The sequence below is a fragment of the Schistocerca gregaria genome, chromosome 6 (genome assembly GCF_023897955.1).
Source record: "Schistocerca gregaria isolate iqSchGreg1 chromosome 6, iqSchGreg1.2, whole genome shotgun sequence".
Taxonomy (NCBI): Eukaryota; Metazoa; Arthropoda; class Insecta; order Orthoptera; family Acrididae; genus Schistocerca; species Schistocerca gregaria.
In genome coordinates, this window is record NC_064925.1 from 554,799,203 (window position 1) to 554,823,483 (window position 24,281).

Below are 24,281 nucleotides of genomic sequence, written 5' to 3' on the forward strand. Positions count from 1 at the left end.
TGTTGCTGATCTCAGCGCCGTATTCTGCTTGTTTACTTATGTCTGTATTTGAATACGAATGCCTGGACCAGTTTCCTAGGCGCTTCTGTGTAGGTGCTCAGATCTGTGTACTGATTTCCCACTGCGCAAGCTGTTTGAACGGATGTTAGTGTTTATGTTCATTGACATGTCATGGACGCCTTATTAGTGGTTCTGTGATACTGTGACTAGTGACTGCTCTCTCTGTTGTGTGTTATTTTGATGTAACTTGTATTAAGTTACTGGCCATAGTTCTCTCTCAAAAAATTTGCCGTTTTTAATGTTGTTAGGGCTATGTAACGTGCCCAGCTGTCACGCATAGCCATTCCTGGAACCTATCCCATATTCAGTTCATCAAAACAACATGGTATTTCTTTTAAAATTCTTATGCAAGAGAATCAACTACCTCTGAATTTCACTATTTGTTTTCACGATGTTTAAGAAGCTGATTGGCTCTATGATACCAGTACTATATAGCGCTGTAAGTATGTTGTGAGCTCAAGCTAATGGTGCAACCCTAGCGGGTTGCGATTTATATTCTGTCCTGGAAGATATTAGAGCTCCCTTTCAGTAGTTCTGTGTTAGCGAAGCTTATTTCCTAGGGAGTATCAAATTATTGCAAAGTCTCTTGAGTGCAACATGGTTAAACCATAACTTTACTTGTAGTATAATCCAGTGAGACGCTTATCTTTCTTGTTTGTTAACAGCACTTACTAAGTTGCGGTGGGAGTACTCAGTGTCGGAGGTTTCCCTCCGAGTGGGCCTGGCCTACTGTGCTCGGCTCTCGAGCGCTTCCTAGCGCGGTTTGCTGTCTGCTTACAGTCGCGTGTCCTCGCTGTCTAAGTGTATTTACGTTACCTAATTTGCACTGCAACTGAAATTCTGTTGTCGTCTTAGAGGCTTTTGATTAAATGGCTTCGGAAGAGAAATTTTCCCTTATATCCTTTTTCTAAGTTTTATTGTACATTTCTTTGGTGTAAGCCCTTTGGGTAATTGTTATCATTGCCAATTGTGATGTTTGTTAATATTTATCTTTTGGACGTTTGCCTGATGTCTTGGATTGGAGTTTCCTTGAATAAATTTATCTGTAACTGTTTTATTATTTTAAATTGCAGGTTTATTTAAAATTGCTTACTTTAAAAATTTTAAATAGGCCAATATTGTTAACGTCTGGTTTCTGGAAATTATTTTTAGGTTACTTTTATTGTAATGTAACAGGTATCTCATTTTCCATTTCGAACGCTATTGTTGCGGCCACATGTAGAAAGCGTTGCTTCGCGCAGTGGAGAATGTGAAAACAGAGGCAGCCGGTGATCGCAGCTTTGCAGAGTAGGCGTGGCACAGATAGCCTTGCTCACAGTTGCAGTCTACAACCGGCTGACGCAAGGACGTACGCAGACCGAGCGCCGAGAAGCCTGCAGAGTGCTGAGTAAAGGAAGTGCGGCCAGCACGCAATGTTACGCAGCAATACACTGCGGAAATAATAACAAGAAGCTGCCACCGAGGTTATCTGGATGCGGTACAGCAACAGCTGAGGGCGCAGTATGCTAGCGGAAGGACAGAAGCCTTTCCTCATTTGCCACCACGGAAGCGTTCAGAGTACGTGCCGTAAGTCCTAAACGAATATAGTCTGGAATGCATAAGTACTCAGCGGTTCGCGCAGTAACATATTAGCATCTCCGTATCACAGCCAACATCACTAGGTTGTGACACCTGGAGCAACATCCTGGAGTGCAGGATGGTGTCCGCTGATCCTTAATGGGATAGGGCAGGCTGGCGGCCTGAGTAGCGAGAGAGCCGCCGCCAGACTGTAAAGCCACTGTCTCACTGGAGGGAGGTCTCCGCCGCCTCCACAATACTATCAATTTGGCTGCTGTGCTGTTATCACGGTTGCAGTTGGAGACGTCCCTGACAGCACCACTCGAGCGATGCCACGCTCGCCCCCGCTTCTTCCGCTGTCAGGGCTGCTAGACGTCTACTTTTTCGAATGAGAGGCCACTGGACGTTTGGAACAAGCTGTTCCAGATGTGATACGGTGGAAGGCCGGAATAATGAAGTCAATTAAACAATTCTACTGCCGTCCGTACGTCTCATTTCACTCTCCACTGGAGAAATTCCATATGTCATCTAGTACTGTGATTGGGATGTTCCTATGTTGGTTTGGACAAAAAAGAGACTGTGATATTGGACCGTTGTATGGACTGTGTTGTGAGTGGAGGCTGACGAAAGTTAGTTTAATCAATATACGGCCTAAAGTTCACAATGCAGGTCAACGTGCAGAGCATACAAGCCACAAGATAGACAACGGTTTTTCAGCAAAGTGATCGGCTGAAATATGCCTGTGTCTTTAGGTGTAACACTCCAACAACTGCCACGTCAAACATGCGGCACCTACTTCGCCATAATTTGTTCACATATCGCCAGTACGGGTAGCACACCCATGGGCACGACTACATGTCTGTTGATTATGTCCGTTAACTTCGGAATAGTTATCCAACTGGCAGCAGTGTACTTAAGATATCGCCTTCCAGTAGCCAGTCAGTTCTGTTCTCTGAGCGAAGTTGTGAAAACAGTATTTTAACTAACTCGAGCCCTCACAGTTGCATCCTTTCCTAGCAAAACAAAAGCCACACTATCAGGCACACTATTTCTCAGTTGTCCACTACCTTGTTTACAAATAACGGCCAACATAGCAAAAGGTGCTACACTAGATGCCTCCTTGTTTATCAACTATCTCTCACTTATTTTTCAGATGATTCACTGAGAACATAATCCAACCATTCCTACAATCCCGTCCGGCGCTTCTCAATGATCACCAGCATTCGTCGTTGAGTTGATTGTTGTAAATGCAGTGGCTCGTTGTGGTTACACTGTATTTCATTCACACTCTCACATAAACATTTCTTCACTGACTTTACTGCGGCGGGGCATGGGTGGTTCGTACCTAATACTGCTCTTACTAAACGTCCACGTACCACAGTATAGCTTCCGTTCGACGTTCCTCTACTCTGCAATCGTAGGTACCTACCAAGCAGCGAAAAGGCAGCCTTGAAAAAATGCAACCTAATACCTAACCCGCTGCGGCCACGTAAATCTAGTAGTGAAAAACAGTTCCTGCAAAGCTATATTTATCAAGATTTCCAGTGGTAATATGGCGTATTTCTGACTTTAACAAGTGTCGGAAAATTCCAAGATAAGGTTTTTATTCCTTAGGCAACAATTGGAAATAGCTATCAAGTCCACATTTAGTGAGATACTATTCTATCATTCTTAGTTCACAGTCGAAACAACAAATTTAACACACAAAAGAAGACAGAAATCAATTTCCAGTCTGACCTGATGGAACACGCAAACTAGCCATCACTGATCCACTGCTATAAGTGAGTTTCACATTCGGTCTTATCAGTGGTCTTATATAATAGAAGTGCTCGCCAAGTATTCCATAATGAACACAGAATATGCCACGCGGATTTTTCACTAAAATCCGAAATCTCACACGCTCATAACTTTCCAACAAATCAATCCAGAAATGTCCCCCTTTTATCAAAACGTACGTAAATGCAACAGCTTTATAGTCACGACTCGTACTAAACACGAGGAATTCAATATTCCTTCATTTTACACATGATGCACACCGTGACCTCTAACGTGACTTTATACTTGCGATAGGTAGGGAGCGAATAACTCGATACTACTCCACTCTCTGGACATCTAACTTTTTGTGCGCGGGAACATCTTAATTCCGATTGGCTAGTAAGTCTGACTGACCAATCAGAATGATCCTTGTAGATCATTCTCGGAGGAAAACTTGCCTTAGCCAGTCACTAAACAGAAAGTCATTGACGTCATTCCAAATGTAAAAACGAATATATTGTTCAATGAAAATGACCAAAATGAGAAATAACTTAGAAATTAATTTAGAAACTAATTATACTTTTGACTGCTATTCTGGCTGCGCTCTTAGACAAGCATGCGCATCTCGACATACGTCATCATTACAATGTTTCCATACAGCTTCACCCCACTCCTGCTGTTCATTCTGTGCCTTTCTTACAAAGGGTTTCCCTAGCGAGTTTAACTGTTGCTGTTTCAGTCTGTCAATGCTAGCGCCATGACAGAATGCGATCAGCTTTCCTCTTCTTGTACGCGGTCATTGCCCCTGAAATTCCGTTCACCTGGTGACATTCGCCACCCCCTTAAGTCAGATGATTGCTACTGCCGAGAGTAGCTGTTTCTGTCACGGTCATTAAATCGGTTTCCAACCTACCTCTGTAATTATTAGCTCTTTGCACTCCTATTCTATTCACTTTGACTTCGGTTCTGTTTTCAGTCTGCCTATTAGGTGGCCTAAAATCCCTTCTTACACTTTCTTCTTCTTTCAAAATAGTCTTCACCCTCTCAAGATAATGGATAAACCTGTCAATATCATCCCGAGGAGCTGATATCGCCTTATTCCCCCAATATTTGGGTAATTTATTCTCAATTCCCATAGTAATTTGATGTGTTTCCATCTTCGAATTAAGCCACAACAAAGTTGTAATCCATTTTTGCAGAGATCTTTTAATACTTCCCTCCTTGGATCATTTTCTTCCTCTGACCACAATTCATTCAGAACTTCCATTTGTTTTCCTTTTCACAATACTCTTCAAGAAATGCCTGATTGAACAGCACTAACCTCTCGTATTTATCAGAGGCAAAATTACCCCACATTCAAGCCTTCCCCCTTAAATGTGATGTAATAACTCATATCTTCTGCAAGTCATCCCACTATTTAGGCAAAACGCCCTTAAAGTCAGTCCAAAATTTTTTCGGATGAATATTTTTGCTACAATCTAATCTCAGAAGTTGTCGGTCAGTTACATAAGCAATTTGTGATGAATCTACTACACCATTGGACACTATATAACCAATGCTCGTGTTAACACATTGTTCCACTTTTGTTAACATACGTACATGGTTATACAATTGCTTATCTAAATTTGCACTAAACAGCTGGATGATAGTTTCTATGTTAACAATTTTGTTAGCCACTTGCACTCCGAACTTAGCACATACATCTGCCCCTTCTTTAATTTTGTTTTCCAACGCAGGGTGACTATGTTCACAGTGTTTTTCTACATTATGTACGTCTTCATTAATTTTATCTAATTAAGAATTCACTTGTTCTTCTAATTGTTTGCTATCCTCAGCAAATTGCTTAATTTGTGAAAGTAATTCCCCTTTCACTGTTACAACTGCAGTTACATTCTAGTTTTACCTGATTTACTTCACTTTTAGTACTGATACTAAACAGTCGTATCTTCTATCTTAGATTACATTTCTAATGACAAATTTGTGAATCCTTTATTAACTTCAGACATCAATCAATCAACTTCATTATGGAACCCACTTATATCAGAAACCAGTTTACTCATTTTGTTGTCCATATCCGAACCCATTTTATTCATTTTAACTTCATTATCAGAACTTAATGAAGTTTTTATATCTGAACCCATTTCCTTCATGATGATGAGTCCCATACTCCTTTACAGAGCGTAGGGGAGACGCGGGAGACCCGTTCCGCCTTACTAGGCAAGGTCCTAGTGGAGGTGGTTTTCCATTGCCTTCCTCCGACCATAATGGGGATGAATGATGATGACGAAGACGACACAGCAACACCCAGTCATCTCGAGGCGGGGAAAAGCCCTGACACCGCCGGGAATCGAACCCGGGACCCCGTGCTCGGGAAGAGAGAACGCTACCGCGAGACCATATGTTTGAGAATATTCGCGAACATATCATAAACACTATCCTTTGGTTCACAAGCAACTGACATATCTAACATCGTTTTACATCGCGTTTTTTACATTTTTTAACCCATAATCAGAAGTTATTGACTGAGGTAAACAACTATCACTAGCTTGCGATACATCAAAATTAAAATTACCAGTTGTGGAATCCTCTTCATAAGATTCTTTGCCGGCCGTTGTGGCCAAGCGGTTCTAGACGCGTCAACCCGGAGCCGCTAGACTGCTACAGTCTCAGGTTCGAATCCTGCCCCGGACATAGATGTGTGTGTTGTCCTTAGACTAGTTAGGTTTAAGTAGTTCTAAGTTCTATGGGACTGATGACCTCAGATCTTAAGTCCCATAGTGCTCTGAACCATTTGAACCAGAGCCAAGTTTCTTTTCCTACATCCCCACCTTCACTTTCACATCTTCTATCTCCAGATTATTTTCTACCATATTACAATGTTTCCTTGCACACACAAATAAAACTTGGACTAAAACACTACTTACCTTTTCTTTTACATTGCCTGCACAGCGAGATGGTACAGCTTGTCCGTTCACCAGGCACTGCCCCCGCAGGTGAAGTTTATGGGTCCCCACTCTGGACACAGCTGCCACCTACTACCAACTCCTGGCTGCTGCTGTTGCGCGCCGCCTCTAGATGTTCAGCTGTCGCCGACGTCGTCTGCCACCTCGCTCCACCAGTCGTTCTCGGTGCTGTTTTCCGGCTAAATTTCATTCACACGCTGCTTTTTTAAATTTCTTACACACCCAAACTTTCCGATTGCTTTTCCCGGTCTCCGATGCACCAATTTTGGCAGGGCGGGGTAGGTTCGTGTCTCATACTGCTCTTATGAAATGTCCACCTACCTCAGTACGGATTCCGTTCAACGTCCGTTCACTCTGCAATCGTACGTACTTACTAGGCAGCGAAAAATCAGCGTTGAAGAAAAATGCCACCTAATACCTACCCAGATGATAACGAGTAACTCTAGGATTGAAAAACAGTGGTGTAAGTCCATATTTATCATATTTCGAGCGGTAACATGGTGTATTGTTGTCTTTAAAAGGTACCCGAAAATTCCAAGACCAGGCTTTTTATTGCTTAGGCAACAATTGGAAACTGCTATCAAGTCCATATTTACTCTATTGTTCTCCGTTCACACTTAAAACAACAACAAATTATCACATGCAAAAGAAGCCAGAAATCGATTTCCAGTCCGACCAGATGGAATACTCAAACTAGTAATCACTGATCCACTACTATAAGTCAGTTTCACATTCGGTCTCATCAGTGGTCTTCTATAGTAGAAGTGCTCGCCATGTATTCCATAGTGAACACAGAATATGCCACACGGATTTTTCACTGAAGGCCGAAAACTCACACCCTCATAACTTTCCAACAAATTTATCCAGAAATGTCCCAGTTTTATCAAAATGTGCCTAACTGCAACAGCTTTGGTCATGACTCTTACTAAACACGAGGAATTCAATATTCCTTCACTTTACACATTATGCACACCGTGACATCTAACGTGACCTTATACGTCCGATAGCTAGTGAGCGACTATTTCGATGTTTCTCCACTCTCTACATATCAAAATTTTTGTGCACGTAAACATCCTAAATCTGATAACACCGATAAGTCTGACTAACCAGTGAGGATGATCCTTCTAGATCACTCTCGCGGCAAAACTTGCCTTAGCCAATCACTAAACAGAAAGTCATTGACCTCATTTGAAATGCAAATACTAATATAGTGTTTAACATAAGTGACCTAGATGAAAAATAATTTTGAAACTTATTACACTTTGGACTGCTATTCTGGCTGCTCTCTTACACAAGCTTGTGTACATCGACATACGTCACCAGTATCATGGTTACCATACAGCTCTCCTACGGTACAGTTTCGTAATGTTTTACAGAAAATAATATTAAATTTTACGTATGTCTCACATACACTGTCACTCATTGCCATTTATACACACAACAAAATAATCAACGAATAATAATTTCGAATGCTTTTTACACAACCAAAAGCAGAGTAATTATAGTTTTGAAAATAAAAATACCAATTCATTTATTTTTATACAATTTGAACTGTGGATGACTTTAAATGATAACAAAAGACAATGTGTTATTGTTCCTAACTGATTTTTTAGACCGAAGTGTCGGCTTTCTTAATTTTAAGTAATTTTCTCAATCTCCGAAACTGTAAATGGAACAATTTACAAGATCATGTGCTGAATAACAAATAATGGGTACTAAGTTTGAACATAATCGATTAATAATTACTGAAGCTTATTTAGATTCGTAGAGCGCATGAATTTGCGTTCCTACTAGGCGTTACTTCCCTTCGTTCCCACAGACGCAAGCGTCAGCTGAGCGTGACTGACGGCTGAGGCTTCTTCCTGCAGCCCCCGTGATACACGTCTGGTTGTTATACTGTACTGAATGTTATCTGGCAATGTCGTGCTACGTTACACTGCAACAAACGAAAACAAAAAACTGGTAAAACAAACTTGCAAAGTTGTACTATCAAAACCTTCTAAATAAATTTGATTTTTACTTAGTCTCCTCTACGGCACCATTTTCTTAACCTAATGGAATTTCTAGTCCCCTACTTTTCATCTGACTTACGTTTGGTTAGTTTCTAACATTTTCCATTGGTTTTTCGAATACTATAAATGATCCTTTAATGAAGTGGAAATTTTTTTTAGTTATCTCCGGCTTCCTCTCTGGATATTAGCTGATTCTGAACCAGAATCAAATTGGAAGTTATGTGTGTCTGTCTTCTCATCTAGCCATCTTCTCTCTCATGTTGTCCCCCACTCATGTCGTTCCTCTAATGGCGTCTCCCAGATTTTCAATTCGAGTTCTTCTCTGGGAAAGTCATACAGTAATTAAATCAGGTGACAGTTTTGACTTATGGATTTAGTATGGTGGCGGACCAGTACATTCACGACCAACGCAGTGCATGACATGTTCAAACAATTGAACACATTTTCCCCCTGTGATGTATATATTTCTACAGTATATTTACGCTAGTATGATATCTCAGTTTTCATGTGGTTGGTGTGGTTAGTATGGTGTTGTATACAATATTTTGATACGAAGAGCTGCTAAATTGTGTGGCACTCTTTTGATATGAATTGTGCACTATTGTCAGACATCATGGCAGTAGGTATGTCGATTTCTTCTACATATCAGTTAATGTTTGCAGCTACGTCACTAACTGCATTGGTTTTATAAATATTATAAACTTGATGAATATGTGTAACACAACAAAAATGTACTGGCTGATTGCAGTGTTTTTAGGGAAGGAAAATTCTGTACCTTTCCTCCAATGGTTTTATTCAGGGTAATCCTCCAATCCTTACCTTGATCGGTGATAGTGATTTCAACACTGTTTATTCATTAGAATCCATGTATTAGACTTCTCTCCTTGTCTCTCTCTACAGAGTCACCTACAACATTTGCTTCTATTACCAGAACATGTCCTATCAACCAATCTCTTCTTCTAATCAGGCTGTAACATTTATAATCGGACTAACTTGCTTTTGACGCTTGGCTCTCTATAGAAGGTACCATATTAGGAAAGTGCAATTCATTAGCTTCCACACTGTCCAGACGAATGGCAATGGCCTCTAAATTAATTTCAAAACTTCTCACCACTGACTGAACACTACCTTTAACCTCTACATTCAGCTTCATTTCAAATCATGAGTTAACCTTTACCACTTCATCGCTAAGATTTTGCTGAATGGACCTAACTATTTTTTCTCCCGACTGTCAACTTCAGTTTATTCTTTCCCACATCCTCCCTCAAATTCCCATCAAATACTTCCACTTTGGAAGCAAATGTCGTCTCTACTTCATGAAATCTAATTTCTGGCCCCTCCAGTTTATTGTTCAAATTGGTCTCAATTCTTTCGAATGCATCATTTAACTTACAATCGTGTTTTCTGGTTTTATGTCTATAGCCCCAATTTGAGTTCCAAATTTTGAGCATACATCTTCTACCTTAGTCCTTACTGGTTGACTACCTCCGTTTTCTGAGCCACAATTACTTGGCGTTTTTAATTTATTCCATCATGGCTAACAACGCACTTCAAGACACACAACTCTACACTAGCCCAACTGGTAATTAAGTCAATGAATTCTTGAAGTCACTGAATCCAGCACAACGTTACGCACAGCTCTGGTAACGGTAGCGAAAGCTCTAGGTTCCGTTTCCCCGATCGATGTGTGAGCTGCACCACTGATGTTGTGAATGCAGTATAGTAAATAAAACAATAAATGTTCAAAAAACAATAAATAAAGCTGTTATCAGAATTCGTTGAGGTTACACACGCTTCTACTGAAATTTTTACCGGTATTCTAACATAGTAAATAATATCCAGCATTGGCTCTAGAATACTGAAGAATATCGACTTCTGTGACATTCGTCCGAATTAAAGTTTTCTCGCGGTCTAAACGATTCAGCATTGTGATACCACTTACTGTGATTGGTAAAATCGAACTGGCGTAATAGCAGATCCAATCTTCTTGCATATTTTACCAACAGATTGCTAACTGTACAAATAGAGGAGCAACCCTCTCAGACAACCGAAAATACAAATTTACATTTCGTTAAAGACGAAGGAATCATTCAACTAATTATACAGCTATACTAATTAGTAGAATTATATATGTTGAAATTGTAGTAATTATACTAGTTTCAATATCTCAGAAAATAATATCAAATTTATTTAAAGGATCCGGAAACAAAATTACGCTGCGCGGATTACAATAGTATTTACAAATAGTGAGCCTAATTTTACTAGATTTTTATTTCGATCTGTCTTGTTAGAAATTGCAAGATGATTCACATGGCTCCGAGAACTATGGGACTTAATATCTCAGGTCATCAGTCCCCTACAACTTTTTTTTTGGTCATCAGTCTACTGACTGGTTTGATGCAGCCCGCCACGAATTCCTTTCCTGTGCTAACCTCTTCATCTCAGAGTAGCATTTGCAACCTACGTCCTCAATTATTTGCTTGACGTATTCCAATCTCTGTCTTCCTCTACAGTTTTTGCCCTCTACAGCTCCCTCTAGTACCATGGAAGCCATTCCCTCATGTCTTAGCAGATGTCCTATCATCCTGTCTCTTCTCCTTATCAGTGTTTTCCACATATTCCTTTCCTCTCCGATTCTGGGTAGAACTTCCTCATTCCTTACCTTATCAGTCCACCTAATTTTCAACATTCGTGTATAGCACCACATCTCAAATGCTTCGATTCTCTTCTGTTCCGGTTTTCCCACAGTCCATGTTTCACTAACATAGAATGCTGTACTCCAGACGTACATCCTCAGAAATTTCTTCCTCAAATTAAGGCCGGTATTTGATATTAGTAGACTTCTCTTGGCCAGAAATGTCTTTTTTTGCCATAGCGAGTCGGCTTTTGATGTCCTCATTGCTCCGTCTGTCATTGGTTATTTTACTGCCTAGGTAGCAGAATTCCATAACTTTATTCACTTCGTGACCATCAATCCTGTTGTTAATTTTCTCGCTGTTCTCATTTCTATTACTTCTCATTACCTTCGTCTTTCTCCGCTTTACTCTCAAACCATACTGTGTACTCATTAGACTGTTCATTCCGTTCAGCAGATCATTTAATTCTTCTTCACTTTAACTCAGGATAGATATTTCATCAGCGAATCGTATCATTGATATCCTTTCACCTTGTATTTTAATTCCACTCCTGAACTTAGAACTACTTAAACCTAACTAACCTAACAAAATCACAGACATCCATGACCGAGGCAGGATTTTAAACTGCGACCGTAGCAGTCGCGCGGTTCCAGACTGAAGCGCCTAGAACCACTCGGTCACAGCGGCCGGCTAATTACAAGAGGAGATCTTCTTAACATCCAGAACGTCCGTCTGGAAATGACGTGTCGTAATCCCATGCTCGTAGTGCGACTACTGCGTAAACAATGTGTCGATACCTTAAATCGTACTGGGAACGAAAACCATGACTGTGCTCTTGAAAGAGTCACTTCTGCAACGAAGCATTGGCTTATGCTTTGCACACGGCAAACTTGTTGGATGATTTAGGTTGCCATGATGTCGGTGACCATGCAGAACAAAAGTAGGCCTACGGTGGTGTTACACATCCCTTCAGTACACTGTTGTGTTCTACGTCTACCTAACAGAAGAATGATGGCTGCAATAGTTAAACCATAATATTTTGTGGTTAAGAAATTGGGAAACTGGATGTGAGTTATTGTTGCCCGTTTTGCGTGTGAAGCTTCTGCGGATGGGCGCCCCGTCTCTGCAATGTAGGAAGGCAATCGCAGTATTACCAAGGTTGCAATTCTCGAATGGGCTCTCAGTAACGTTCGTGAGTCGGCTACCCGGTATGGAGTAACGCAATGCCCAACCTAGTAAAGGCAAACACTTAAAATACTACATTACTTCATGGCAAGACCGAAGAAATCCATTAACATGATTACTTCATTCTGATGGCAGGCTCTACATATGAGCTCGCTATGCGTAGAACTTGTGTTTCCAATGCTGTAATGTTTTAGGTAAGTATTGTACATGGTCATACAACATATGGCGACAGTTACAAGAAGGGTACTTCATATTCATTTATAAAAAGTTGGAATTTCCTCAGATGTATTGGATTCCACCACAGCTGCATCGGAAGCGAGGTTCGTGAAAGCTGCAGTGGCATGGTTTGATGAGAATTTCATTTTAGGTACAGACATTAATAGAGAAGAGAAGACAACGAATTAGAAATTGGAAATGCAAACATTGAAAGTGGAAAATTGCAGTACCTTCCTCGGAGAATGTAACGTACACCAACTGCACTACACACGTAATGAAAATATTTCTCCGCTGTTGAAATATTGTAGCTTCTATATCATTTTCTGAAATATTGGTATATGGCCAGAAGCATTTCGATCTATTTGTACTTATAAATCACATCATGTGCCGAGCGTGGAAAAGTGGAAAATGGGTCACACAATAAACTGTTCACTCTACTCGCCGAACATTACTGCATGCAGTTTGTCTAGTGATACATTAGTCTACAACAGTATATATATATATATATATATATATATATATATATATATATATATATATATATATATATATATTAGGGTGTGACAAAAGGTACGGCCAAACTTTCAGGAAACATTCCTCACACACAAATAAAGAAAAAATGTCATGTGGACATGTGTCGGGAAACGCTTAATTTCCATGTTAGAGCTCATTTTAGTTTCGTCAGTATGTACTGTACTTCCTCGATTCACCGCCAGTTGGCCCAATTGAAGGAAGGTAATGTTGACTTCGGTGCTTGTGTTGACATGCGACTCATTGCTCTACAGTACTAGCATCAAGCACATCACTACGTAGCATCAACAGGTTAGTGTTCATCACGAACGTGGCTTTGCAGTCAGTGCAATGTTTACGGATGCTGAGTTGGCAGATGCCCATTTGAGGTATGGATTAGCATGGGGCAATAGCCGTGGCGCGGTACGTTTGTATCGAGATAGATTTCCAGAACGAAGGTGTCCCGACAGGAAGACGTTCAAAGCAATTGATCGGCGTCTTAGGGAGCACGGAACATTCCAGCCTATGACTCGCGACTGGGGAAGACCTAGAACGACGAGGACACCTGCAATGGACGAGGCAATTCTTCGTGCAGTTGACGATAACCCTAATGTCAGCGTCAGACAAGTTGCTGCTGTACAAGGTAACGTTGACCACATCACTGTATGGAGAGTGCTACGGGAGAACCAGTTGGATCCGTACCATGTGCAGCGTGTGCAGGCACAATCAGCAGGTGATTGGCCTCCAAGGGTACAGTTCTGCGAATGGTTCATCCAACTATGTGTCAATCCTCGTTTCAATGCAAATGTTCTCCTTACGGATGAGGCTTCATTCCAACGTGATCGAATTGTAAATTTCCACATACAACATGTGTGCGCTGACGAGAATCCGCACGCAATTGTGCAATCACGTCATTAACACTGATCTTCTGTGCACATTTGGGCAGGCATTGTTGGCGATGTCTTGATTGGGCCCCATGTTCTAGCACCTAAGATCAGTGGAGCACGTTATCGTGATTTCATACAAGATATTCTATCTGTGCTGCTAGAACATGTGCCTTTACATGTACGACACAACATGTGGTTCATGCACGGTGGAGCTCCTGCACATTTCAGTCGAAGTGTTCGTACACTTCTCACCAACAGATTCGGGGACCAATTCCATGCCTCCACGCTCTCCTGGCTTCAACCCTCTGGACTTTCATTTAGGGGGGCATTTGAAAGCTCTTGTCTACGGAACCCCGGAACCAAATGTAGACACTCTTCGTGCTCGTATTGTTGACGGCTGTGATACAATAAATCCATTCTCCAGGGCTGCATCAGCACATCAGGGATTCCAAGTGACAGAGGGTGGATGCATGTATCCTCGCTAACGGAGGAAGTTTTGAACATTTCCTGTAACAAAGTGTTTGAACTTACCCTGGTACGATCTGTTGCTTTGTGTTTCCATTCCATGATTAGCGTGATTTGAAGAGAAGTAATTAAATGAGCTCTAACATGGAAAGTAAGCGTTTCCGGACTCATGTCCACATAACGTATTTTCTTTCTTTGTTTTTGAGGAATGTTTCCTGAAAGTTTGGCCGTACCTTTTTGTTGTTGTTGTAGTGGTCTTTAGTCCTGAGACTGGTTTGATGCAGCTCTTCATGCTACTCTATCCTGAGCAAACTTCTTCATCTCCCAGTACCTACTGCAACCTACATCCTTCTGAATCTGCTTAGTGTATTCATCTCTTGGTCTCCCTCTACGATTTCTACCCTGCACGCAGCCCTCCAATACTAAATTGGTGATCCCTTGATGCCTCAGAACATGTCCTACCAACCGATCCCTTCTTCTGGTCAAGTTGTGCCAGAAACTTCTCTTCTCCCCAATCCTGTTCAATACCTCCTCATTAGTTATGTGATCTACCCATCTAATCTTCAGCATTCTTCTGTAGCACCACATTTCGAAAGCTTCTATTCTATTCTTGTCTAAACTATTTATCGTCCATGATTCACTTCCATACATGGCTACACTCCATACAAATACTTTCAGAAATGACTTCCTGACACTTAAATCTATACTCGATGTTAACAAATTTCTATTCTTCAGAAACGCATTCCTTGCCATTGCCAGTCTACATTTTATATCCTGTCTACTTCGACGATCATCAGTTATTTGGCTCCCCTAATAGCAAAACTCCATTACTACTTTAAGTGTCTCACTTCCTAATCTAATTCCCTCAGCATCACCCGACTTAATTCGACTACATTCCATTATCCTCGTTTTGCTTTTGTTGATGCTCATCTTATATTATCCTTTCAAGACGCTATCCATTCAGTTCAACTGTTCTTCCAGGTCCTTTGCTATCTATGACAGAATTACAATGTCATCCGCGAACCACAAAATTTTTATTCCTTCTCCATCGATTTTAATACCTACTCCGAATTTTTCTTTTGTTTCCTTCACTGCTTGCTCAATATACAGATTGAATAACATCGGGGAGAGGCTACAACCCTGCCTTACTCCCTTCCCAACCATTGCTTCCCTTTCATGTCCCTCGACTCTTATAATTGCCATCTGGTTTCTGTAAAAATTGTAAATGGCCTTTCGCTCCCTGTATTTTACCCCTCCCACCTTTTGAATTTGAAAGTGAGTATTCCAGTCAACATTGTCAAAAGCTTTCTCTAAGTCCACAAATGCTAGAAACGTAGGTTTGCCTTTCTTTAATCTTTCTTTTAAGATAAGTCGTAAGGTCAGTATTGCGTCACGTGTTCCAGTGTTTCTACGGAATCCAAACTGATCCTCCCTGAGGTCAGCTTCTACAAGTTTTTCCATTCGTCTGTAAAGAATTCGTGTTAGTATTTTGCAGCTGTGGCTTATTAAACTGCTTGTTCGGTAATTTTCACATCTGTCAACACCCGCTTTCTTTGGGATTGGATTTATTATATTCTTCTTGAAATCTGAGGATATTTCGCCTGTCTCATATATCTTCCTCACCTAATGGTAGAATTTTGTCAGGACTGGCTCTCCCAAGGCTGTCAGTAGTCCTAATGGAATGTTGTCGACTCCCGGGGCCTTCTTTCGACTCAGGTCTTTCAGTGCTCTGTCAAACTCCTCACGCAGTATCGTATCTCTCATTTCATCTTCATCTACATCCTTTTCCATTTCTATAATATTGTCCTCAAGTACATCGCCCTTGTATAGACCCTCTATATACTCCTTCCACCTTCCTGCTTTCCCTTCTCTGCTTAGAACTGGGTTTCCATCTGAGCTCCTGATATTAACGCAAGTGGTTCCCTTTTCTCCAAAGATCTCTTTAATTGTCCTGCAGGCAGTACCTATCTTACCCCTCGTGAGATAAGACTCTACATCCTTACATTTGTCCTCTAGCCATCCATGCTAAGCCATTTTGCACTTCCTGTCGATCTCAATTTTGAGATGTTTGTATTCCTTTTTGCCTGCTTCATTTACTGCATTTTTATATTTTGTCCTTTCAGCAATTAAATTTAATATTTCTTCTGTTACCCAAGGATTTCAACTAGCCCACGTCTTTTTACCCACTTGATCCTCTGCTGCCTTCATTACTTCATCCCTCAGAGCTACCCATTCTTCTTCTACTGTATTTCTTTCCTCCATTCCTGTCAATTGTTCCCTTATACTCTCCCTAAAACTCTGTACAACTTCTGGTTCTTTCAGCTTATCCAGGTTTCATCTCCTTAAATTCCCACCTTTTTGCAGTTTCTTCAGTTTCAATCTACAGATCATAACCAATAGATTGTGGTCAGAGTCCACATCTGCCCCTGGAAATGTCTTACAATTTAAAACCTGGATCCTAAATCTCTGTCTTACCATTATATAATCTGATACCTTTTAGTATCTCCAGGGTTCTTCCATGTATACAACCATCTTCCATGATTATTAAACCAAGTGTTAGCTATGATTAGGTTGTGCTGTGTGCAAAATTCTACCAGGAGGCTTCATCTTTCATTTCTTAGCCCCAATTCATATTCACCTACTACGTTTCCTTCTCTCCCTTTTCCTACACTCGAATTCCAGTCACCCACGACTATTAAATTTTCGTCGTCCATCACTATCTGAACAATTTCTTTTATTTCATCATACATTTCTTCAATTTCTTTGTCATCTCCAGAGCTAGTTGGCATATAAACTTGTACTACTGTGGTAGGTGTGGGCTTCGTATCTATCTTGGCCACAATAATGCGTTCACTATGCTGTTTGTAGTAGCTTACCCGCATTCCTGTTTTCCTATTCATTATTAAACCTACTCCTGCATTACTCCTATTTGATTTTGTGTTTATAACTCTATAATCACCTGACCAGAAGTCTTGCTCCTCCTGCCACCAAACTTCACTAATTCCCACTATATCTAACTTTAACCTATCCATTTCCCTTTTTAAATTTTCTAACCCACCTGCCCGATTAAGAGATCGGACATCCACGCTCCGACCCGTAGAACGCCAGTTTTCTTTCTCCTGATAACGACCTCCTCCTGAGTAGTCCCCGCCCAGAGATCCGAATGGGGGACTATTTTACCTTCGGAATATTTTACCCAAGAGGACTCCATCATCATTTAATCATACAGTAAAGCTGCATGCCCTTGGGAAAAAGTACGGCCGTAGTTTCCCCTTGCTTTCAGCCGTTCGCAGTACCAGCACAGCAAGGCCGTTTTGGTTAGTGTTACAAGGCCAGATCAGTCAATCATCGAGACTATTGCCCTTGCAACTACTGAAAAGGCTGCTGCCCCTCTTCAGGAACCACACGTTAGTCTGGCCTCTCAACAGATACCCCTCCGCTGTGGTTGTACCTACGGTACGGCTATCTGTACCGCTGCGGCACCCAGACCTCCCCACCAACGGCAAGGTGCATGGTTCCTGTTATTTCTTAATTGCCACCTCCCCCCCCCTCTCTCTCACACACACACACACACACACACACACACACACACACACACACACACACACACACACACACACACACACACACAATTATAATTATTAAGAATGAATGTAAATCGTAAAATGTATTTGCATAATCATCTAATTATTAGTAGCCTGTTTAATGAACAACACCAGCTTACTGATGGAAAAGAAATGTATAAATGAGTTACTATGGTCCACTGTGGCTTAACCACTACTAGTTTCATTTCACCTGAGAACACCAGCATTCCCTTTGCCATAAGGGCCATGCCTGATAGCTTACAACAACAGCCATGGGTGGGTTTCTTTACCACAGGATCCCAAGCCTGATAAGGGTTTCTTTATACAGTTTCCCATGCCTGATAGTAAAGTTATTTAAGTGCCCTCTGTAGAATTAGAAGGCACTCTTGGGTTCTTTAGATCGTTTCCTCTAACCTATTTCAATTTTTGATATGCTTCATTAATTTTCTGATGAATGTCAAGAGGAATGGTGTATTGCCGGCCTGATGAATTTACTGATTTAGCTGGAATAACTGCAATAATGTGGTGCTCCGGAACCCAGAACTTGTCACTTCTTGGTGGCCAATAAAATGATTTTGCTGGACCATGTGGCTGCATAAAGTTTATTAATGCATCCCTTTGCTCTGTGGAGGTCTCACAGATATTCCCAATCCACCACACGTTTTCATAGATGTATACAACATATTGTCCTGGTTGGAGAGCTGACATTAATATGCCTCTATCATTACTGTGACCCATTTTAGCTTGAAAAGATGGTCAATCATTTGAAACTCTGCTGACCTGAATTGTTGTTTCATCAATAGGTAAAAAGTGATGATTTTCTCTAGTGCCTGCTACAGTTTGTCCAAGATTAAAGCTCTCTTCTTGTGACAATTTTTTTTTTCAATTTCATCTTTACTGACGAAAACAAATTTAATTCGATTAATGTTTTCAGAAGTGGAACAGATACAGGGGAGTAAGAATCTGTCCATTAAGTGGCCGTTCCAAGCTTGCTCTTGCTGCTAACCGCTTTGTTGTACCCCCAATCCCATCACAAGGTGATTTCCCGTGACTAGTAGCAAACAAATTCCATTTGGCTGTCATTCCAAAATCACTCTTATGATAGCACAAATTTAGGAAATTCTTGAAATTTTTATATTGAGCACTGGAGCCGTCACTGAAATAATGAATGTGGGATATTTGTGCAAACCGTGCTTTTATATATTTGATGAGCTCTTTGATAAAAACATGAACTGTAATAGTGGTATGCCGCAAACAATGACTGATAATGCAAAAACTTAAAGATTCTACTTTCTCATTTTGACAACAGTAGATAACAAATGGATGAATTGTTGCTTGATTATTGTCCCAGTGGAAGCATTGCACAGCATCCTGAATGATAAAAGAATAATTTTCTGCAAAATCCATTAGGACAACAATCTCTTCGTCTTTCAGATGACATTTAAGGCCTTTAAGATGCAAGCTTTGATGCTTGGCAATGTAATGATGGCAAGACAGACTCCATATTTTATTTTTTACGTCTTCAATAAATTCATCCACTACCATTTGCTTGTTCTCCAGTGTGGCCCGATCGGTATGTACTCATTGCTTAAACACAATAACTATCTGTGGCTCATGATTTAGGATATCGCTGGCAATTTCAGATGACATAGCTTCGGGCCCAGGACACCTTTCACAGGGATGTAGCATGCACTGTTTAGAGTTCAAACTACAAACTGCCTTGCTGAGAATCTCTTTATAATTTTCACGTATACCAACTCCGGTATGCATAAGCATAACATTTTAGTGAATTGCACACACGCCAACTGCATGCGTTCCAGCTGCTCCTGCTGTTACACACCATATGGGTCTAAGTTCACAAAACTTTGAGAACGCTATTTCTGGACCATTTATATTCTTATAGATAACATACATTTCCGTAAATTGCCAAGTAACAATCTTTTCTGCATGTATGTTTCTCAATCTAAAAGTCTAGCTGAAATACTATCTTTTTTTCCAGAGCACACCCTACTATACTCATCATCAAAAAAAAAAAATTTCACACTCTACTAGCAACTTCTGCTGGAAATTTCCTGCTTTGCCTATTTTCGGGAAGTGCCAGGACGCCCTTCTCTGCCTTAAGCTTCCAAGCATTCTTCACCATTCTTTCGGACACGCCGAACTGAGTTTCTGTTTGTCTGACTGTCCAACTTACAGCGGCCAACGTTAAAATTTGCATCTGTTCTATATGAATTGCATTCTGCATCTTGGCTTTGAGTTTAATCAGCAAATGTGCATAGTCGGCACAGTTTACACTTTCCTTAATTTCACTAGCACCTTCAATTTGTTGGTTTACTCCCATTGCATTTACAATTCTGGTTTTAATCACATTTTGAGCCTTTTGAATTTTCTTCTTTACATATTGGGGCTCATCTCTGTAGCTTACTGTTCTCTTCAGGGGTGAAATACCGATAGACAATAAGCTACTATTTAATTCTTCTTTTTGTGTAAAGTCCTCATCAGAATGTGATGATGAGGCTGATAAAGCTTTGTCCTAGTGTTTATTTAAGGTAGTCCTGCAAGCCGGACAAATTTTCTGACCTGGCTTTATGTTATTAACAAGCTGCTTCTTCAACATATCAGAAGCCTTATTAGCTGTTTCAGTATCAAGAGTGTGAATTCCTGCCTTAACATTATAATTCACCTTCCCAAAGGGATTGAAGCATTTTTTTTGTAACTTCTCATATTGGGTCAATAACAGGACTTCATGGTGTAGGCAAACTTGAGAGGTATTGAAACTTCCTGGCAGATTAAAACTGTGTGCCCGACCGAGACTCGAACTCGGGACCTTTGCCTTTCGCGGGCAAGTGCTCTACCAACTGAGCTACCGAAGCACGACTCACGTCCGGTACTCACAGCTTTACTTCTGCCAGTATCCGTCTCCTACCTTCCAAACTTTACAGAAGCTCTTCTGCGATCATTGCAGAACTAGCACTTCTGAAAGAAAGGATACTGCGGAGACATGGCTTAGCCACAGCCTGGGGGATGTTTCCAGAATGAGCATCCTTTCTTTCAGGAGTGCTAGTTCTGCAAGGTTCGCAGAAGAGCTTCTGTAAAGTTTGGAAGGTAGGAGACGGATACTGGCAGAAGTAAAGCTGTGAGTACCGGACGTGAGTCGTGCTTCGGTAGCTCAGTTGGTAGAGCACTTGCCCGCGAAAGGCAAAGGTCCCGAGTTCGAGTCTCGGTCGGGCACACAGTTTTAATCCGCCAACCATCATAAAGCAGCTTTTTTGGCAAAGAAAGTCACATGACACTCTGTTCCACTACCTCCTTGCCCAAATGAGCAGGAAGGTATGCTGTTCCCTTCTGCATCCATCTCTAATCAGCAACTAAATAATGTATTTGGCTTCTAAGTTCAAATTATAATCTGCTTAAACTACAGACAAATTGCTACTGAATGAAATTATACACAATGTATAATACCAATGAAAAAGTCTAATAAGAGATATATGCTATAAAAGACACAATCAAAACAATTTTTTCTAAATTAAATTACAAACTTTGATGGTCTTACAACTCACTTAACAAGCCACACTCAGTGAAGAGAACCCACTCACTATGCTGCAAACACACCATTGAAATACTAATTGTTCAAACAAGGCTCACAATAATGAAACAATTAGATATTTCTAACACCATATATATATATATATATATATATATATATATATATATATATATATGTGTGTGTGTGTGTGTGTGTGTGTGTGTGTGTGTGTGTGGGAGGGCAAGCAACTGAAAGCACCGAAAGTAGTAAAAAAACTAGTTGGCGCTTACTTTAAACTTAAAGTCCTTAAGGATTTAAATTAAGCGTAATGCACAGACGTGATACTCTGGCTGCAGCAATTGACGCAGGAAACAACTAGTGCTGACTCAGCTACAACTGCATAAGTATTTTCGTTGTCCTGTGTTCAGGTAGCTTACAGGAATACACCCCGGCGGGGTCTTCGATTACCGCCGGTATTTCGAGAAGTGGACACCCCGCACCCCGTCATTTTCAACGCAAAGATGACAGATCGCAGAGAAAGAAAGCATGGCTACGCCAACCCAAAAGCGTATTTTTTTGCTTTCAGAAAGAAGACATTGTCCAAACAGACAGTAATGTATTTCTTTTCTGTGCTACCAGCTTATTACCCCCTGCGGTCATATTCATGCAAATATTGTAACGAAAGCTCTCACATCACACAACAGCCAGTACATATTTAAGAGCACACATCGTTTTCCTGTGCCTGTACATACGTACTGGCTGTTTTGTAATGTGAAGTGTGAGGCTTGTGGTATGTGGTATGTGCTTGAAAATGACCGGCGGTCAATGTTAGCCAACAACACGGGCAATAAATATATTACAGCCTGTTGGAACGACGTTTTCTCTCTTACCACGTGGCAAAACTGAAGACCCCCCTGTGAAATATTGTAGGGGGAGGTTACACTCAACAACGGAGCTAGGTTAATAATTGGCTCCTTTTACCGACCTCCTGCCTCAGCATTATTAGTGGCACAACAATAGAGAGAAAATTTGGAATACATTGCACGTAAGTTTTCTCAGCATGTTATAGTCTTTGGTGGAGATTTAAATTTACCAGATATAGACCTGGACACTCAGATGTTTAGGACGAGTGGTAGGGACGGAGCATCGAGAGACATTATACTGAGTGCACTATCCGAAAATTATCTCGAGCAATTAAACAAAGAACCGGCTGGTGGAGATAACATCTTGGACCAACTGATAATAAACAGATCCGAACTTTTCAACTCTGTAAGTGCAGAACAAGGAATCAGTGATCATCAGGCCGTTGCAGCATCCCTGAATATGGAAGTTAATAGGAATATAAAAAAGGGAGAAGGTTTTATCTGTTTAGCAAGAGTAATAGAAGGCAGATTTCAGACTACCTAACAGATCAAAACGAAAATTTCTGTTGCGACACTGACAATGTTGAGTGTTTATGGAAAAAGTTTAAAGCAATTGTAAAATGCGTTTTAGACAGGTGAGTGCCGAGTAAAACTATGAGGGACGGGAAAAACCCACCGTGGTTCAACAACAAAGTTAGGAAACTGCTGCGAAAGCAAAGAGAGCTTCACTCCAAGTTTAAACGCAGCCAAAGCCTCTCGGACAAACAGAACCTAAACGATGTCAAAGTTAGCGTAAGGAGGGCTATGAGTGAAGCGTTCAGTGAATTCGAAAGTAAAGTTCTATGTATCGACTAGACAGAAAATCCTAGGAAGTTCTGGTCAAACGTTAAATCAGTAAGTGGCTCGAAACAGCATATCCAGACACTCGGGGATGACGATGGCATTGAAACAGAGGATGACACGCGTAAAGCTGAAATACTAAACATCTTTTTCCAAAGCTGTTTCACACAGGAAGAACGCACTGCAGTTCCTTCTCTAAATTCTCGCACAAACGGAAAATGGCTGACATCGAAATAAGTGTCCAAGGAATAGATAATCAACTGGAATCACTCAAAAGAAGAAAGTTGACTGGACCTGAAGGAATACCAAATCGTTTCTACACAGAGTACGCGAAAGAACTTGCACACCTTCTAACAGCCGTATACCTCAAGTCTCTAGAGGAACGGAAGGTTCCAAATGATTTGAAAAGGGCACAGGTAGTCCCAGTCTTCAAGAAGGGTCGTCGAGCAGATGCGCAAAACTATAGACCTATATCTCTGACGTCGGTTGTAGAATTTTGGAACATGTTTTTTGGTCGAGTATCATGTCATTTTTGGAAACCCAGAATCTTCTCTCTAGGAATCAACATGGATTCCGGAAACAGTGGTCGTGTGAGACCCAACTCGCTTTATTTGTTCATGAGACCCAGAAAAAATTAGATACAGGCTCCCAAGTAAATGCTATTTTCCTCGACTTCCGGAAGGCGTTCGATACAGTTCCGCACTGTCGCCTGATAAACAAAGTAAGAGCCTTCGTAATATCAGACCAGCTGTGTGACTCAATTGAAGACTTTTTAGCAAACACAACACTGCATGTTGTTATCAATGGAGAGCCGTCTACAGACGTTAAAGTAACCTCTGGCGTGCCACAGGGGAGTGTTATGGGACCATTGCTTATCACAATATATATAAATGACCTAGTAGATAGTGACGGAAGTTCCATGCCGTTTTTCGTGGATGATGCTGTAGTATACAGAGAAGTTGCACCATTAGAAAATTGTAGCGAAATGCATGAAGGTCTGCAGCGGATAGGCACTTGGTGCAGGGAGTGGCAACTGACCCTTAACATAGACAAATGTAATGTATTGCGAATACATAGAAAGAAGGATCCTTTATTGTATGATTATACGATAGCGGAACAAATACTGGTAGCAGTTACTTCTGTAAAATTCCGAGCGAGGTGGCGCAGTGGTTAGCACACTGGACTCGCCTTCGGGAGGACGACGGTTCAATCCCGTCTCCGG

At 41.0% G+C, this 24,281-nt stretch overlaps 1 long non-coding RNA gene across 1 annotated transcript in view; it reads right to left on the reverse strand.

The window, feature by feature from the left end:
* Positions 1-8,045: 8,045 nt before the first annotated feature.
* The window catches only part of LOC126278189 (uncharacterized), a 44,881-nt gene continuing 28,645 nt past the window's right edge, over positions 8,046-24,281 (reverse strand). Inside the window, exon 3 of the long non-coding RNA XR_007550673.1 lies at positions 8,046-8,271. This is a non-coding gene — a long non-coding RNA (uncharacterized LOC126278189). The remainder of the gene's footprint in view (positions 8,272-24,281) is intronic.